This window comes from Berghia stephanieae, chromosome 7 (genome assembly GCF_034508935.2).
Source record: "Berghia stephanieae isolate SIO BIC M18660-M18661 chromosome 7, UCSD_Bste_1.3, whole genome shotgun sequence".
Lineage (NCBI taxonomy): Eukaryota > Metazoa > Mollusca > Gastropoda > Nudibranchia > Aeolidiidae > Berghia > Berghia stephanieae.
Window position 1 is genome coordinate 18041526 of NC_088366.1, and position 16061 is coordinate 18057586.

Below are 16061 nucleotides of genomic sequence, written 5' to 3' on the forward strand. Positions count from 1 at the left end.
CACATGACCCAGCCAACGCCATCTTCTTCTTTGGCTTTCAATGCTAGTGCAGTCAGCTTTCTATAATAAATCCACTGTTTTTATTTTTGTAGGCCAAAATAAATTAAAAATTCTTTTTAAACACTTGTTCTGAAAGGCTTCTAGTTTTTGTATTAAGGAGGATGTCATTTTCCAGCTTTCATTTCCATAAAGCAGTACACTTAAAACATTGCTCTTGTATATTTTCAGCTTTGTCTTTCTCATTATTTGTTTTGATTTCCAAAAGTTTTTCAGCATGCCGAAAGCCTGGTTTGCCTTTTGAATTCTGTGCTTGATATCATCTTCTGCATTTCCGTCGTCTGTTATTTATTTGGATCCGAGGTAGGAGAACTCTGTTACCTCTTTCAATTATATGTTCATCTATCCTAATTTCACTGTCATGTTTTGGATTCACCCTAATGTACACAGTCTTATCGAAATTTATTTTCAATCCAATCTTCGAGGCGTTCTTGTGTAGTACGTTTAGTTTCTCTGATGCGTCTCTGTGTGTACTGGAAACTGACTAGGACTCAACAATTCGGCACTCGGAGCAGGACTCCAACCCTGAACCTTCGGGTTCGTAGGCGAGTGTCTTACTACTATACCGCATAAACACACGGTATCGAAAAACAAATGAAACACTATTATTGCATAATAATAAACGTCATACAATAAAAATGTGACCAATGGTCTCAGAACGAGATGTATAGATAGTATGCGCTTGGCTAAGAAGCTCATAACATTGCCATCCGGAAGTATAACGTACCAACACACAAAACTGTGTGTATCCATGAACGTTTTTGTCTGGTTGATACAGTTCAGTGAGCATTACTCATAAACGCGGATGGCAAAAAACAATAAAGACCCCATTGACGTCAACTGCATACTATCTATATCCGAATGGACCTGATACTGATGCTTTATTCAAACTTATGTTTAAACTCAAAAACTTTATATTTCAAATTGTCATTAACATGAGCGACATATATGTTTATAGATGAACTTCAAAACCTTAAATTTCTCAATTCTGATAATTAATTTTGATTTTAGACAGAATTTAGTTTTTTTTAAAATCAGGTTCATCTCGACATAATACCAGATCGACGAGGTGGGACACAAATAAGTGTGAATGAATCAATACAAGACAAAGCAAGAATAGAAAATAAAAGAAAAAAAGACGTCTTTCTCGGCTGGGGATTGAACCTGAGACCTTTTGATTACCAATCAGACGCGCTCAGGTTTATTTGTATTTTTCTTCGTGGCTTTGTCTGGCACTAGTTGATAAACACTTTTCCAGATCTTTATTTAACACCAGTGCCTGCTCCATATTTCTACATTTTTATTAAAACACAATTGTAACCCATCAATGGTTAATATTAAGCCAGGATTGAACAAAAGGAGGGAAAAAAATAATAAAAATTGAATGATAATCATTAAGAAATCTTGTGCGTGAGTGTGTGTGTGTGTGTGGGGGGGGGGGGGGGGGGGTGTGCCTGAAGCTTGAGGTCGTAAAAATAGTAACGAAAAGGTAAAAATGGAAAGGCTTCGAATGGGAACAGTACAGACAGTGGACGTTTCGGGTACAAACCCTTCGTCAGCAAAACAATAAACATAGGAACGGATTAATCAGATAAAACAAAATGTAATGAGAATCTTAGCGTCTGTGTTCCAGGGTTGTTGGAGTATGGATGAAACGTCGATTTCGTGAGTCGAGTCCCTAGGGTGTGATAGGAATGATAAGGGCAGATCAGCATATAGAGAGACGGTAAATATCCAGAAATTAATGGAAAACATAGGACATAATGGAAATTTATTATGAGAAGTAGCAGATGTTCACTACATTTTGGCTTATCTGTTTTCTGAATAATTTACGAAGTCAGAAGATTTTGATGAGAATGACTCATCCTCTCATCTCTCATTTTCATTGTGTTTAGTTACTCAAGGGGGTAACCCAAAACGTCCACATCAAGTCTTCGTAAAATGAATTGAAACTTCCATTCCATTTTACTATTGTTATGTTTTTCTCCGAACTTCAAGAAGAAAAAATTGCCAAAATATAAACACATCAATTTTTCATCTCATAACTTTTTGGCAATAATAATAATAATAATAATAATAATAATAATAATAATAATAATAATAATAATAATAATAATAATAATAATAATAATAATAATAATAATAATAATAATAATAATATGATGATGAGGAGGAGAGATAATAATAAATAAGGGGCTGCGTGCTCAGCGTACGGTCTTTGCTTCGTACCGAAAGGTACGAGTTCGGTCACCCGTCGCGCGCATTGTGGCTTGAGAACACCTCGCCCTAGCTCAATTTGCGGCGCTGTACTGCGGTTGATGCCTGGGTTATTCCAATCTTCCCTTGGAACAGACCCGAGAGACATCCCGGATGTTGGGCCTATAAGCGAAGCCGGCGCCTTGAACGGCCCGCCCTGATACGTGACTTATCCCCGGGCTCCACACTACTTAGTTTCAACAACAGGCAAATGTTCCTCATTTCTAGATTATATGGATCGAAAGAATTGGTTTTAAAAATATGAACGAAATCGCACGAAGTCGGTCTGAAACGGAGCCAACCATGCGCGGCGCCTTGTTATTAAAATTTCATTGAAACTTTATCGATCAGAATGCTGATACTGAATGATTCCAATTGCTTCAACAATTTATTGTGTGTGTTGTTTTAAAAAAAAAAATAGTTTTCTTTTTCTTTTTTTTTTTTTTTGGGGGGGGGGGGGGGGGGGGGGGCTGAGAATATTTGTGGTCTAATGAGGTGTAAATGGATTCGTCGAATCTTGCGACCCAGCATAAATATAATATAAAGGGGTGTGTACTTATTTATAGGTCTGATAACCAAAATGAATAAGGGATCGTTGTTGTAATAAAAAATACTCTCAAACCAACGCAAAATATTGTCCAATTAAACAATATTAAATCAAGCCCATTATTGTGTTCAGTTATCAGACCTGTAGATATGTGCACGTTGGTATAGATAAATCATCCCAAGTAAAATACAGTTTTGAGTTTCAAAATCTCTTAATTCGGGAAACCGTTATAAGAATTGATGCTGTGCGATTGGCTAAGAGACTCACAACATTGCCATCCCGAAATGGATAGAATGCGCTTGGCCAAGGAGTTCACAACATTGCCTCCGAAGTATACGACCAACACGCAAACTTGTGTAACCCTGAACTTTAGTCTTGTTATACGTTAGTGAGAACAACTCACAACGCGATGGCAAAAACAATAACAAAGCCTAGTGACTCATCTGCATACTATCTATATAACAGACCAGCATACGAAACAATGTGAAACCTTGAACGTTTATCATCTGATTAATACAGTTTAATGAGAATTACTCATAAACATGGATGGCATAAAAACAAACAAAAAACCAAAAACAAAGACCTAAGTGACGTCAAGTTCCTTCTATCTATAGATAGTATGCAGATGACGTCACTCAGGCCTTTGTTATTGATTTTGCCATCCGCGTTTGTGAGTTATTCTCACTAAACTGTATTAACCAGGCTATAAAAGTTCATGGTTACACAGAATTTGTGTGTTGGTCCGTTATACTTCCGGATGGCAATGTTGTGAACTCCTTGGCCAAGCGCATTCTATCTATACAGTGGGCACACCAAAATACTAGACTTATTTTCTTCATATCATGGACGGTCGGAAGAAGGAGGGAAGTTGACGTCACTCAGCTCTTTGATATTGTTTTTAGATTGCCATTTAATGATAAGTTCTGACTGAATTATATGAATTAGACTATAGATGTTATGTGTTTATGTAAAATACTCACAATGACCGCCAGCAGGATATAATGCACCAACACACAAAACTGTAATTTACCACGATCGTTAAGGCGGACATCCACATAGACCACACACGGTGAGCACACACCACACAACACACGAAACAAACGAACGATGATGATGATAATGATGCTAATAATAAGACAGTAATAATGATAACAGTAATAACAATAATGATGCAGATGAAGATGATGATGATTGTAGTAGTATCAGCAGCAGCAGCAGCAGTAGTAGTAGTAGTAGTAGTAGTAGTAGTAGTAGTAGTAGTAGTAGTAGTAGTAGTAGTAGTAGTAGTAGTAGTAGTAGTAGTAGTACAAGTTGTTGTTGTTGTTGTTGTTTTTGTTGTAATTGTAGTATTAGTAGCAGTAGGAGTAGTAGTCGTTGTTGTTGTTGTAGTAATAGTACAGTAAAATTACTTTAAACCGAAAGAAGCTAAACCGAAAAATACCTTAAACCGCAAAGAATTTAATAAATTGTACTAGTTTCTTCATTATCTTTGTACTAATTCTTACGATGAACCGAAATACTTCTAAGCAGGACTTTCTTTAAACCGAAACAACTTGAGAGCACCTTCCCTTTTTCTCTCTCTATTTTTCTTCAAAAATTCGGGAAGGTGGCCCCACATAATAATGCCCGGCGATATTAAAACAAAGAGCGTAAGTATAAGATGAGGGTGAGGGGTGGGGGTAGGCAAACACTTCAATCACTGCACTTGGGTTTGGCCAGCACCACGGTCGCAGACTGGAAAAGGAAGACAACGGGTGACTGGCAGGCGAAAAATGAGGAAAGAGGGGGAGTTGGGGTGTAGAATCACGCAAGCGAGATGTTCTCGCTCGTGTGTTGATGCTTTGGAACTGACTGGATTTTCAACACGACAATAAGGAGGGGGGTGGCAGTGGCAGACAACTTACCATTGACATGCCATTTCATTTCCACTTTGATTGAATGTGTGTGTGAGAGGGGGGGGGGGTTTCTATGTAATAAGGCCTTTGAACCTAATGGCTTTTCAACAAAAGAGAGATGTGTAGTAGACAACTTAGCATTGACACGCCTTTTCATCTCCATTTCACTTCACCTCTGAGTAGCTGCGCAATATTCATTATCAATTATCACACAAGAACTTTCGATCTTATTTTAGCTTTGCATTTTACTAAAAGATGTCTAAAAGAAAGCACTGTGCTTACACATTGGAGTTTAAAATCAAAATACTATGTGAAGTCGATGGAAAAAAAGTTGATCAAGACGGAGATATGTAAAAAACAAGGCATCCCGAACTCAACTCTTTCAACAATTTTGAATTGAAAACGAAAACCCCCAAAAATATTTTTAAAACACTAAAAAATAAAAAATAAAAAATAAAAATACAATAAAATTTAAAAAAAAAAAAAAAAGATTTTAATGGTTACGAAGACGGCATTTATTCAACAACTACATTTAAGGAGAAACCCATGATACGATTAAATGAGCAAATTTCTTAAATAGTTACTACACTTGAAAAACATCGCAAAATGGGAACTTGCTTTAAACCAAAATGTCTTTAAACCGAAATGGTTTAGAAGGTCCCCAAAATTTCGGTTTAAAGTAATTCTACTGTAGTTGTTTTTGTTGCTGTAAATGTAGTAGTAGCAGCAGCAGCAGTAGTAGTAGTAGTAGTAGTAGTAGTAGTAGTAGTAGTAATTAATGTTGTTGTAGAAGTTGTTGGTTTATGCCAGTTTCTATAGCATGAAAGGGGCAATAAAGTCGAAAGAAGTAGTTCTTCAGAGCCAATAGGCCAATGGAGCCAGAATTTATCCCGGGCTCTATTGCGTGAAACGGACAATAGCAATTGCTATCCTGTGGGTTGGACGTTAGTCTATCACAAACTACTTTCTGCCAGATCTAACAGATCCTGCTACCCAATCATTGTTGGGTTGACAGAGGGTCCAGAAAATTTGCGACTGCCCCTGGGATCGATCATGGTCCCTATGCGTGTGAAGCGAGTGCTCTACCAACTGAGCTATCGAGCTGAGAGGGACAATAGCAATTGCTTATCATCATTCGGATGGGACGCTTGTCTAATGATGATGATGATGATGATGATGATGATGATGATAATAATAATACGTTTTTCTCTTCCTTTTTCTATTCTTAAGTGTTATTAAATTTATCAGAGTTTTCTTCATCAGAGGAATCCATGATGGAGAAAGTGTGTTGTTTACTATCGATACCGTATCGTCGATGGTATGCGTCGATACTGTCAATTTAGTGAGAACTACTCACAAAAATTGGCCGGCTCAAAGCAATAAGAAAGATGCCGTGCCATTGATGTCGTATATCCCATGGAGGGATTTAGTGAGAACTACTCATTAAAATGGCTGACTAATAAAACAATAATAAAGATGACTGCCGTTGGTGTCCATATGAATGTTTTTCTTCAATACTCTATACACTTCATAACACCTCTCAGCAATATGACCTATCAAGTTTAATCTAGTGACTAGAGAGCGGTGATTAAGAGAATAGGACCATATTTTGCTTTCGAGCGTTTCTTAATTTGAAAAACAGTACCTACTGTAGTTTGTAAAGATTTTTTAAAACTTTTTTCTAATGACAGTGTCTAATACACGTTAAAACCAATGCATATCTATCCCTATGTAATTTTTGGCAGTGATCTCTCCATTTTAATGGTATTGTCTCCTGTTTCTTTATACAAAGGCCATGTGAGCTTGTTATACACTTGAAAGAAACATTTACATAGGGAAATCAAGAAGAATATGGCAAAAGAAACCTGCTTCCTTGGTTATAAATAAGAAATTTAAAAAGGAATAGGCAATGACCTCTTTATCTTGTCTATCATTTAACTTTCTAATTATTTTTTAAAGTTTATTATATCCTTTTCTATATTTATAATTTAATTTATAAACAAGATAAGAGTACTGATGAATCCATTTATGTAGCTGATTTGTAATGGTAGTAGAATTTGGTAGATTGGACCATGTGATGTTGAAGAATCAGGACCTTTCTTAACCAAAGCTTTTGCTGAGACTCTAAATCACAGATTTAAAAAAAATGGAACTACACAGTTTCAGTAATAATGATCAATTTTCTTTTTTTTTCTTTCTCTTTCACCTTTAATGGAGAAAAATCGTATCTATATTTTTTAAAATGATTTTCAGTTTGAATAACATGAATATGAATGAAATGACAATAAAAGTGATATAAATTTATAATCTGTTTTTAATTTATTTGGATTTTATAAGTTGTGTTATGGCCCTCAGATACGGCGGGACGGGTGAGACTAAGAGCCAGTCCTCACAATAGCACTAGAGGTCTTGTATATGCAAGATGTGATTTCCATTTATACAGCTTAAAGACTTCCTGTTTTTATTCATTTTGGTGCACGCTGTAGGGGTTTTTTTTGTTTCTTGTTTTAAAAAAGATTCTTTGGGATTTTTTTCTTTCAATCTAAGACTTGATTGAATTCTGATTCAATGCAAATCAACTTTGTTCCAACTCCAACTCCTCAATTTCAAATGACAATGAACTTGTGTGCCCTTCCTTCTCTGTTAACCTACAGGTTATTGGATATGTAAGTTTAATACATATACGTCTACCACAATGATAGGCTAGCAATTTATCTAAATATCTAGCATTCGTCTTTTGTAACAGCTTTCCATTCTGGGTTACACATAAAAGTTAGCAGTGCCGAGTTACAAAAGTACTTTGATGTTAAAAAGATCAGCATCCTAACATTCTAATCTTTGTCATCTTACTTATATGTTTGCAGGTGTAAGACTTATTCCTTTTGCAAGTCATCATCATCATGACTTGTCGCACCAACACCGAACCCACTCCACAGCATCTGGGGTCAGACTCTTAGGTCATGGTCAGTGCAGCTGAGCCCATCCTAGCATTCTCTAAGGATGTCTGCTCTGGGCATCCACATGTACACAAGCTAGTCTCAGCCAGCCCCCACTTTTTCATGCTTCCAGTTGTTCTCACAAGTTTTGCCCGTGCTCTGTTCAGTGTTACCAATTCATTCCTGGGGAGCTCAGTTCCGTAGGACAGTTCTTCTCTCGGATCTCCAACAGCTTCAATTGCATGATGTCCCACTCTCTCAGTGTGGAAAGCCTGTAAACAGCTGCATGGTCAGGGTTGATGCTTTCTTCCATCGTGAAGCTCTTTCTCGACTTCAGTCTACTTGTCATTGGGCTGTGGTCATGGAGGGAGTGCCTTGGGTCCATTTTCTGTTTATATTTCTGGGCTTTGGAAGCAGTGGCTCTTCGAATGTGGGGAGGTGCAATGCCAGCCAGCCGATGGAGGACTGGAACTGCAGTCGGTTTCAAGTTACTCTAATGATCTGGCAGGTGTTATTTTGTCATGGCAGGATCTTGCCCAGACTGGTGAGACCTATTCGGCTGATGAATTGCAGAGGGCTAGTATGGTTGTCCTGACTGTTTTCGGATCTGCTCCCCATGTAAGTTTTTTTTTCTCTTTTCTTAGGAAGTTGTTTCTTGTGGCCACCTTTGCTTTTGTTTTCTTTGTGTTCTGAGAAAAGGGCATTGTGCGGTCTACGGTAGCACCGAGGTACATGGGGAATGTGTTGTTCTCCAATATGTCCCCATTCCAGGAATGTTCAGTTTCCTGTTTTCTTTAGACTTGGCGGCTCTTTAAATGGAAAGCACACACTCGGGTTTTTTCTGGGTTGGCATTTAGTGAGTTTTTTAAATGTGGGCTCAGAGAGTGGCTCCAGGACATCCGTTAATCTCTCCTATATGGTCTTGAAATCAGAGGCCTGGGACGCGAGACACAGATCATCAGCATATAGAAACCCCCGGATGTTCTCGAACTGAGGTTGGTCGTTGGTATAAACGTTGAAAAGGATAGGTGCAAGTACCGATCCTTGAGGGAGTCTGTTCTTTTGTGATCTGCTTTTCTTCCCATTCATTTCCATAAAAAGTGACGGTTTGACATAAGAGATTTTATTATTGCAACTATTTTTGTGTTACGAGTTACCCTTGCAACCTTTTGGAGCAGTTTCCTGTGATTTACTGTGTCATAGGCAGCTGCCAGGTCCACGAACACAGTTCATGTAATTTGTTTGTTCTCGTAGAGATGACTGATCCTACCTCAATGGCGATAGGTCTGTATTGTGATTTTGGTATGGGGTTGCCGACAGTTTTTGACATGTCTGGAAGACACACATACAATCTGGGTTGTAGCCTGTTCTCCAGCAAGCGCTGGAAAAGCATGATTCATGCGTCATAGAAGAGTGTCAGATTATATTGGTCAGCCCATTCCCCAACAGTATCTCCATCTTCGTTGTTCTCATTGTATCCCCATTTGGTGCTGTGGCTGTTAAAGTTAAAGTCACCTATCCCAATCATCGGTTTCTCACTAGTGGTGGATGTAACTGGCCAATTGAATGGCGTTGGTGGAGGTTTGTTGACAGATATCACATTGAAGTGTCTGCTTTCAATTCTGAGAATTTCCATCTCATTTCTGTCATGTCCTGGTTGTATGTCACAATTGATTTGTCTTTGACTTTGATCTAGTTAACGCTACCATGGATGTCGCTTTCATGTTGTATGACTAAATGCATGCCAGGGATATTTAGTGCCACGGTCTTGTGCGTCTATTGTAGACAGAGTTGCGTCGCTGGAGGCCGATTGCTACAACACACACAACACCAACATTTTGCAAGTATCTTTAACACTATTATTAACCATTAAACGGTGATATTGACAACAACAATAATAATTTAATAATAATAATTATTATAATATTATTATTATTATTATTATATTATTATTATTATTATTATTATTATTATTATTATTATTATTATTATTATATTATTATTATTGATCATAATATTAGTAGTAGAGGTCAAGTAGTAGAAATAGTAATAGTAACAGTTGGGCCAAGTACATAAATATGAATATTTATACAGCGCATTTCTACAGATAGCCGTGAGCAATGCGCTTCACAATGTTTAATATTTATCCCCCCACTTCAACAAGCCGTATGGAACCATATTTCTTTGTCATATAGCCTGTTAGGCGACCCTTGTGTACTAAAACTGTCACTACACTATCCGTCATTTCTGTAGCCAGATACTCACTCAATCGAGTGGGGTAATGTGTGTAATGTGGCTTAGCCAGGGAAACAACGCGGGGACCATAATTTTTCACGATTACTCACCCATCCTATTACTGATCACACTTAGCATTGGCATTGCTAGACTTTTGTGACAAGACGAAAACCGTACCGCTGAGCCATACGGTCCATTAGTTCTTAGATAGTATAGTTTTGTGGTATCAGTGGTTACAGTACAGTAGGGGAGGGCACCCGGGTCACCAAAAGGTCATCGATGCTTTAGGTTTTGAGAAGTCAGGTCATCGACGACTGAGAAGTTCCCGACCTCCACTTAGTTCTCGATGCTTTTCTCGTCTCGAGAATCTTGGTCGTCGATGCTTCCGTATTGAGTCCCGAGTCCCGAGTCTCGAGACTATACTGCGCGAGCGACGCACGCGTTACTAACAATGTGTACTATCTGCATTGTTCACCCCTCTCTCGTCGGCGATGATTCCAGCGAAGCTCGAGACTTTTTTGCGTCTCGATGCTTTTTTGAGTCTCGAGACTCAAAAAAGTCTCGAGCATCGCTCTAGTCATCGGTGCTTTCATTCAATACCTAGTCATTGGTATTGGTATTGACGTTATATCATATTTTAAACAGCTAACAAAACACAAACGTCGTAAATAGATCAAAATGGTTATAGGTATCAATGTTTTATTATTATACAAAGTGAATTTATTTAATGTATTTTAAGTTTTAATACAAAAAAGCCATCAAAGCTCAGTTGAAGTGCTACTTCTCGGGAATTCCCGACTTTTCCTTGGTCATCGAGTTCGGGAAGTTTTGAGTGTTGGTGGCCGATGACTTGAGGTATCATCGAGACTTCCGCTCGACACTACAGTACAGTAGTGGTAGTGCAGTTATAGTAGAAGTAGTAGTAGTCTTCTGTCAAAAGGGTCATCTGAGCGAAGAGATAGATTCGAATTTACTCTCTTCATTGCATTGACCGTATGCTTTGACTTTGACCATTTGATATGCTGTAAAAAAAACTAAAAAAATAACAAAACAACAAGTATGGTCCACCTTCACCAAAAACAAGCAACAATCTTCGTTTCCCTGGACATAGACATGGTTTTGTTTGCAGGAGGAGGGGGAACCATGATTATGGTTTTCCTACAAAATAAAAGAAGGGGCATTTTGGCCATTAAAAAATATGATCGTGGCCTCCCTAGCTATCTCAGTCTCAGAGTAAACAGCTTGAATTTATTCACGGCCAACTTCAGTTTGCTGCCTTAGCAACATGTAAACAAAAGGTTGGTTGGATGCGCATGACATTACTAAAGGTCAATTGCAGCATAGTTCGGGTCATTTATTTAAAAAAATCTGGGTCACGTTTGACGTCAAATGTTATTGTTTACATGCTGGGCATCTAATTGGTCTCTTACATACGAAATGAACTATTGAAGTGGAGTCTACATTCATTGTGATTTGACAAATCATTGGTTTGGATAATAAAAATTAATCCCCTTCCACTGCTACCCCACCCCCCCCCCCTCCCTCTCTCTCTCTCTTTCTCTCTCTCTCTCTCTCTCTCTCTCTCTCTCTCTCTCTCTCTCTCACACACACACACACACACACACTCTCCGACTGCATTCACAAATTGAAATTGACACAATCAGTAGGGCTGTGCGGGTACCCGGGTCCTACCAGGGTATTGCAGAATATTTCGGGTACCCGGGTAGAGTCCTCGGGTACCCGGGTATTTTTCAATTTCTCTTTAATATGTTATTTTATTGGTTTATAGAATATAATTCAATCATATTTAAGTTTAAAAAAAAACTATCCGTAATCAAAATAAAATTATTGATTACATTATGGGCTTTCCAATAGCTAGGAATAAGTTAGGAATCAACCTGATTCCAAGAAGTCAACTTTCTCTCGGAAATCGAAACTAATGAACGTCCTTCCAAGAACTCGAGATGGGGACTATAGATAGTATGCAGATGACGTCACTCAGGTCTTTGTTATTGTTTTTGCCATCCGCGTTTATGAGTTGTTCTCACTAAACTGTATTAACCAGACTATAAAAGTTCATGGTTACACAGAGTTTGTGTGTTGGTCCGTTATACTTCCGGATGGCAATGTTGTGAACTCCTTGGCCAAGCTCATTCTATCTATAAAAACACTCCCCAGCTATTGTTTTCACACACACACGACATTGCGACGCTGAGTAATTAATCACGCATCTGTCACTATGTCGTCCCAGACAAAATCCCTTCATGGAATTATTTTGACAGAAAAGATAAAAACGGGAGAACTGATCTCTGCTAAGAGAAGCTGTCTCGGTGAAAGCCACATTGACAAGTTGATCTTTTTGAACAAGAATTGCTAATGAAGGAAGTTTTTTTTTATACCCCTTTTGCCTTTATTTTCTCAATCGTTGAGTTGTTGCAAAGTCTTTATTTTTTGTTTTGATTCTTAATATTTTGTCATATCTTTTTCTACAGCTTGTTCAAATAAAGATATGCTTAAAAAAACAACAACAAAAAAACAAAAACCAAACAGACAAACAAAAAAAACCGCCATATCAGCCAACCCCCCCCCCCCCCCCCCCTCCCCTTTTCATGGCGGGTACCCGGGTACCCGGGTAATTGGGAACCATTACCCGGATCCTACCCGGGTAATAAATTACCCGGGTAGGAACAGCCCTAAATCAGTCAATTTCAATTTGTGAATGCAGTCGGAGAGTGTATGTGTGTGTGTGTGTGTGTGTGTTTGTGTGTGTGTGTGTGTGTGTGTGTGGTCAATTTCAATTTGTGAATGCAGTCGGAGAGAGAGAGAGAGAGAGAGAGAGAGAGAGAGAGAGAGAGAGAGAGAGAGAGAGAGAGAGAGAGTGTGTGTGTGTGTGTGTATGACATATAGTAGGCAATGACGGATCAAATTGCAGCGCGCACTATTTATTGGCTTTGTCTATCTTGCCCCCTCTTCCCCCAAATCTTTCACTTCCTCTTGTTTTGACTTTACGGATGACTGAGATTTTTTGGGGTTTTGTGTGTGTGTGTGTGTGTGTGTGTGTGTGTGTGTGTGTGTGTGTGTGTGTGCCTGTCTCTCCCATTTCACTGTGAGAAAAATAACGAGGAAAGGCATGGAGGGAGTTTGAGAGAGAGAGAGAGAGAGAGAGAGAGAGAGAGAGAGAGAGAGAGAGAGAGAGAGAGAGAGAGAGAGAGAGAGAGAGAAAACTGTTGTGAATGAGAGCAATTAAGAGAGGAGTAAGAAAACAAATGAATTGTGTGGATGAATAGATAGATACATACTATATACATAGATATGAAGATGTGTAATACCATATACCTGTCCCAACACGATCAGGCTTTGTGACTAAAACCACCATCTCTCTCTCTCTCTCTTTCTCTCTCTCTCTCTCTCTCTCTCTCTCTCTCTCTGTATGTGTGTGTGTGTGTGTGTGTGTGTGTGTGTGTTTCATTCTCTCTCTCACTTTCTCTCTCTCTCTGTATGTGTATGTGTATGTTTCTTTCTCTCTCTCTCTCTCTCTCTCTCTCTCTCTCTCCCTCTCTCTCTCTCGTTTATCAATTCCGGAATCTATAATGTGGATGAAAAGAAGAATAAGGAGGAAGATGCGGAGAGGGAGGTGGAGAAGGAGGGTGGATGGATAGAAAAATGGGAGTTGAAGATAAATAGAAAATAAGAATGAAAAAATATAGAGATATAGATAGATAGATAGATAGATAGATAGATAGATAGATAGATAGATAGATAGATAGACAGAGAGATAGATAGATAGATAGATAGATAGATAGATAGACAGACAGACAGAGAGATAGATAGATCGGATCGGTCGATATGAGTCAAAGTATCGATTTTCTAAAAGCCACTCCAATGATTGAGTCGTTACAGTTCTCGGAAAAATTGAATGCGATCGATAATATTATTGCACTATATGCAGATGGAAAGGAATCGATGATGTTTTAATGAGTCATGATTGGTTTTTGCCAGCTTGGCATCTGATGACATAAGTTACGATAGTTTGGCATATTTTTTAATGGAATAGAAAAAAAAATAACACACACAGGTAGGTATTTACGAATTAAAATGATTTAAAAAAAAACAACTTTTTTCACAGTGTGTTTAAGCAGTGACTGTTATTATAATAACAAAAGTACTAAAAAGGGCGCCCAATTTCTACAACATGAAAATAATTGTAGCGTTATAATAGGCTTCAACAGTCCTGACGTGTGAATGACTTACGCCATTCACACATAATATCTCATTCGTCCTTAGTGTTTCATTCATCGTGTTTTGTTGATAAGAGGAAACCCTAAACGTCCACAGTATCTGTCTTCGTCTAACAAATTGAAGCTTACAATTCAATATTTATCGTTATTTTTTTTTTCCTTTGAGCCCTCACGCAGCAACATTCTCATCATTCCGTAAGATAGGCTTAGCCGCCAGCCACACTCATAATTCCATTTTCTTGAAGCTACCATGAGCGGTTTACTAATATCAATAGGATCCAAAAGTCTGATGTCACGTCCGCACAGTAACGAGCAGCTTAGTTCTAAACCAAGAAAATCGGTACTTTTTTTCTTCATGCTGGCTGGAACTTTTTCACATGTCATGTGATTAGAATGTATAAAAGTCAAAACATGATCATATTTATAATGTTTTTCTCCTCTGGATACACTTTTGTGCTCGTCAGAGAAGTATCTCATAACGGCCCGCCATTGTTCCGATAGTTTCGAACCAGGAACTAAGTTACTATGCGTCATAACGAGGGAAGTAACGTCACGACTGTTGAAGCCTATTCTCAAATGTAAGCAGTGATTATAAGGGAAATAAAAAAAACATCGGTAACGCTTCATTTTGAAAAAAAACAAAAACAAAACCAAAACAAAACAAAGCCCATCCTTCTTGGACATGACAAAACGGCTAATGATGTCAATCAGTCAATCCAAAAACAATGACCTGATGACAGCGAATACTTGAAACCAGTATTATTGTAGAAGTTGGGTAAAATTACAGGATCTAAAAGTCATGATGATTTCGAATTCAATAAGGTGCATGGATCATAACAGTTATTTGATTCCTTTTTTTTTTTTTTGAAGTAAGAATTGTAGACTGTTCTATTCGTCTTTTTTAAAAAAAGAAAAAAAACACGAAACAAAAGAACAGACAATAACAAAAAAAAATTAAAGAAACATTAAAAAATGCCGCGCCCGCAAAACCCTCCCACCTCCCCTCCCCCTTCAAAAAAAAAATAAAAAATACAATAACAAAACCCAAACCAAACCATGCCGTAATAGTTTATTCTTAATTTTATGGATACGTCATTTTAGCTTCATATATATGGAACGAAGTTGAGGTCATGCAGCCCTTTTTTTGACAGCCCCTTCAATTATTAGTTATCCCTATGTCAATCAGACTATAATTGTTCAAAGTTATACGAAGTTTTGTCTGTTGATGCATGATATCCGGCAGCGGACGATGTGAATATTTCACCTAAAAACATATCGTCAATAGGTTATAGTATAATGGTAATAACATAGGATCTAAATTATTACATACAATAATAATAAAAAATAAACGATGTACTTACAAAATAATGTAATTTCACTTGAACTTCTCAAAGTCAAATTCCGTTGAATAAAAACTGCACAAACCAAGATTAGAATCTTTGGCTTTCAAATTCTATTTGCATAGAATGAATAGATCAAAATGAACTTTTGAATTGTTTGGGCAGCTCGGGGCGGATAGTCGTCGCTCGCTATTGCACATAGGAAACCAATGAAAAACGATGTTTTTGTCGCTAGGTAGCAAATTATGTAGTGGATTTCTAAGAACTGAAATGGGCAACAGTGACCCCCCTCCCCCCACAAACCTCTCTCTCTCTCGCTCTCTCTCTCTCTCTCTCTCTCTCTCTCTCTCTCGCTCTCTCTCTCACATACTTTCTCGCTCTCTCTTCCTCTCTCTATCTTTCTCTCTCTCTAACACACTCACACACTCTCTCTCTTCCTCTCACTCTCTCTCTCTCTCTCTCTCTCTCTCTCTCTCTCTCTCATACCTCCCTATCGCTTGCTCTGAAATTCTATTCTCTTTTCTTCATCTCTCGTTGAATTTCTAACTTTTCCCCGA

At 38.1% G+C, this 16061-nt stretch overlaps 1 protein-coding gene across 1 annotated transcript in view; it reads right to left on the bottom strand.

Moving 5' to 3' along the window:
• Positions 1–15669, bottom strand: part of LOC144976823 (uncharacterized) — a gene marked incomplete at its 5' end in the record, with an annotated part of 32158 nt that extends 16489 nt beyond the window's left edge. Inside the window, 1 exon segment of the mRNA XM_078921306.1 lies at positions 15526–15669.
• Positions 15670–16061: the final 392 nt, after the last annotated feature.